This window comes from Arachis ipaensis, chromosome B07 (genome assembly GCF_000816755.2).
Source record: "Arachis ipaensis cultivar K30076 chromosome B07, Araip1.1, whole genome shotgun sequence".
Classification (NCBI taxonomy): Eukaryota; Viridiplantae; Streptophyta; class Magnoliopsida; order Fabales; family Fabaceae; genus Arachis; species Arachis ipaensis.
The window spans coordinates 102,431,505-102,435,784 of record NC_029791.2 but is presented as its reverse complement, the minus strand read 5'-3'; positions in this window follow the sequence as shown (position 1 = coordinate 102,435,784).

The following is a 4,280-nucleotide window of genomic DNA, read 5'->3' as shown; positions in this document are numbered from 1 at the left end:
ATTCTCATTCTTAAATATCATCTATATATGCTATAATCATTCCTCCATCAACACATTTATCAATCATCATTCTATCACTATCAAGCTTTATCATCAACCTCGTTCATACTCCATATCAATAATTAACAATATCACTCATCCAAATTCAGCATACATTATACAATCAAAAACATTATTTAACAACACTAACAACATCAATAATTCCTCACACATAAATACTCCACTTACCACCCATCATTATCATAAAGTCACCCAACGCCAACCTTACACACCATCAATAACCCACCAACCTTAACACAACATCAACCACAAGATTCAAAATCCAAATTATCATCAACATGTATCATCACACATCACAATCATCAATATCCTTTACTCCAAACCATCACAAACATTTTACATTAACATATTACCTTAAATTCTCATAATCTTCATTATTCATCAATATAACTAATCACCATCAATACTCATAAACACCAATAACCTAATACAACCAACAATTACATCAATTCACATATAATTATTCGTACGCCAATATCATTCAATCCTATCTTAGGGTCAACTAGCCTAAGTGTCCAGAAACATTACATATTACATAAAGGAAACCGAAATCATACCTTGACCGATTCCCAATATGCGCAAACACTAAAAGCTTGGCTCCAACAAGCTTCCATCAAGCTCCAAACTACAAAAGCCAAACCAAACGCCAAGACAACTCCAAAAAGCACCAAAGCTCAAACTAACAACACATATATCACCAAATCAAAACCTAGAACCACAACATACAACACCACAAGGGTTTATGAGCAACTTTACCTTGTCCAAAGAAGATTTGGGCAATTTCCAATAATTACTCGTTGCTAGAGATCACCTAAACAACCAAAACTACAAAATCTACTCAAAAATCATAACCCAAAAATGCGGAAATCTAGGGATGGAAACTGGAGCTTGAGCTTCGAGTTCTTACCAAGTATTCTTAAATAGAAATGAAGAGCTCTATGAGAGGTTCATGTGGCCGCAAACGGCTTGTCAATCGGAGTTTCGTAACTTAAGTTATGGCTCCTGAAAGATGGAGGTGAATAGTGAAACCCCTCTCCTCTCTTCTCTCTTCTCATCAGCGCCTCCCCTTTCTTAATTGGGGTAAAATGAGCTGAAAGCTCATTAAAGGATGCATATATATGTTGGGCTTGGGCCTAACTTGGGCCCGGTCCAACCTGTTAGCGTTTTAGGTCCGTTTGATCCACTTTGGGCCAAAACCTTTAAGATTAGCGCTCGGTTTTCGATTCTAAATTATTTTTGTCCTTTCAAAACAATAAATCAAATTTTCAAAACCTTATTTTCTAAAATACGCGGTACTAGACCGACTAGAGTCGGTATTGCCAGCTTAAGCGCCAGTACGCATTTTTACAAAAACTTTTCGAAAAAAATACATTTTATAACTCGAAAAAATTCATCGAAATCGAATTTCTTCACCTTTATATTTTCAAATTAAAACTTCTAAATTTTAAATCTATTCCGGACACTAAAAATTATTTTATCAAAATGATTTTATGTGAAAAACTCCGGTTCTTACACACCACACAGATCTCCCTAAAGCAATGCATGTCCTGAGGCTCAGCATCAGTGAAAAAACCCAAAATGAAGGAGTCATCGAAATCTGAGAGATCTGAAAAAATGGATTCAAAGAAATTAATAAATTTATTAAAAAAAGTACATTTATTCAAGAACGATCATGGGAAACAAGCAGAGAGAGGTAAGGGAAGAGGTTATAGTTTGAATGTTTGATTTTTATTTCTAGGAGAAGAGAAAAAACGATTTTACTAAAATGAGGAGTATAAACTTCAAATTAAAAGGCTACAATGAATATTGTTTATGGCAAAATATTAAATTTTAGCCACTGTGATAATGTTTCGTGCTAAATACAAGACATGTAACACCCTACCACACAGAGCTTTACATCTAGGATGTAAAACAGAGGTGGCGAGGCGCTACTACCTCTAAAAATAAAATTTTATATATATAATATAGTGAAAAAGGTTTATAACTAGGAGCCTTTGAAGAAAGGGATAAAACAAAAATTGTTAAGTCGAACAGCGTAACGCTCACGAAGCGATAAAGCAGATGGCGCAAGGTAGAACAAGCTAAGGAGTTAATATACCAAGAGTTCCACAATACATGTAACAAAACTCAAGACTCGGCTCACAAAGATAAACCGGTCCAAGCACATAGTTATACATATATGGATATATAGGAAAACCCAAAATACAGAGTTACAAAACCTGAATCTCCAAAATCACCTCTAAGAGGAATTAATATAGCATATATAATAGGTGGAGATAATAAATATCTAAGCAAATACAAATAACCAAAATAAACCCAAAAGATAAAGATCTTCGCAACATCAGAAGCTTCCAGCATGCTTCGGCGAGGTGCCGCTTGTCCTGCATCTGAAAAATCACAAAACCCGAATGGGTGAGAACCAGAGGTTCTCAATATGGTAAAAGTGCCCACATATCTAACATATAATGTCCTGGAAAAGCCGAAGGCAATTCTAGAACTTCCAACAGATAATTAAAGCTTAAAACATAACTAAACCATAAAGATAAAACAGGCAACTAGCTAAGGGTATAGAGAGCTATCTAAAACTCCCCTTTCCAACTCCTCCGAACCTCCCAACCACCAACGGAACCAAATGCAACAAACACAATTATTACAAATAGAGAGTTCACAAATAGGATTCAAATATAGCAGATAATCAAGTAGCATTTAGTTATGCAATCACTTAGGTAATCCAAACAAGACATGTAGATGCATATGATGCATGCCTGTCCTAGTGGCTAACCATTGGACAGAACACCAAACACGGAGAAAGTGGGACAATGTCATAACCCTTGTATCTTACCCACGTACCCGGAGCAGGGGACAACTTCACCCTGCCTCTTACCCAGGCAGTGTTACATTCTCGGCCCGGAGCAAGCGGTAACAAAACACAGCTCTTGCGTCTTACCCGAAGCCTTGAATCTTCCCGGAGCAAGTGGAGAATACCACTGCATTTTACCCGGAGTCATATACAGAAACACACTTTCATTATCATTACTATTCACTCATTCATCCATTCATTCTCAATTCATACCCGGAGCAAGTGGATAACACCACTGCGTCTTACCCGGTGATGAGAGAACTTTTGCGTGGTCCAGAAATTTGCGGATAAATCCTCGTTGCAAGTATAGTTTCTAAACCTTCAAAAGTCCTTTCATACAAACGTTTTGGTTGTCACAAGTAACAAACCCCTTTTAAAATTGATAACCGAGTATTTAAACCTCGGGTCGTCTTCTCAAAGAATTGCAGGGAGGTATGTTCTTATTATTGGTTATGGAAAAAAAGTATGTTTTGGGGTTTTATTAATGTATAAGATAAGAAGCAACAATAGTAAATGGCAAAGGAAATAAAATAATAACAATAAAAATAAACTCTTGGCAAGGTATTAGAAATTGGAAGTCCGGACTTAGTTATCCTGAGTTACTAATTTCTTAACCAAAGCCAAGAATGTAGAAAGCTAAATTAAAATCACAAATATCTGGAATACCTCAGATAAAATACATTCAAAGTAGTAAAAGCTAACATGGAAAAGTTCATAAGCCAATTGGGCAACATAAGTCAAATACAAATAAAAACATTAGAGTATCTGAAAGTAAAAGAGAAATATGAAGAAAAAGGAATATTGAACCTGGATCGAGAGTCACTCTTAAAAACTAAGAGAAATCCTAAATCCTAATCCTAAGAGAGAGAGAGAGCCTCTCTCTCTAAAACTACATCTAAAACATGAAAAGTGAATTATGAGAGCTTTCTTGTGAATGGATGCATTCCTCCACTTTATAGCCTCTAATATGTGTTTTCTGGGCCGCAAACTGGGTCAGAAACAGCCCAGAATTCGCTGGTTTCGAATTTTGCCACGCTAGATTTCTGTCACTGCAACACGGCCGCATGGATCACGTGGTTGCACTGCCTAGCGTCGGGGAAACTATAACATATTATATATCAAATCGAAGCCCCGGACGTTAGATTTCCAACGCAACTAAAACCGTGGAGAATAATGGTAATCTATGGAACTATACACACAATTCACAAAAGTCTATAATATTCCGTCCTTACCGAACCTCCTACCCTTCTTTCGTACGTTTTCACCTTCCTTACGTTCTTCAACCTCTTTAACGATTCGACAGGTCGGACTGGAGAAGCGTGAGTTTGCCGATATTGAAATCGATGTCTCCAGATTTGCT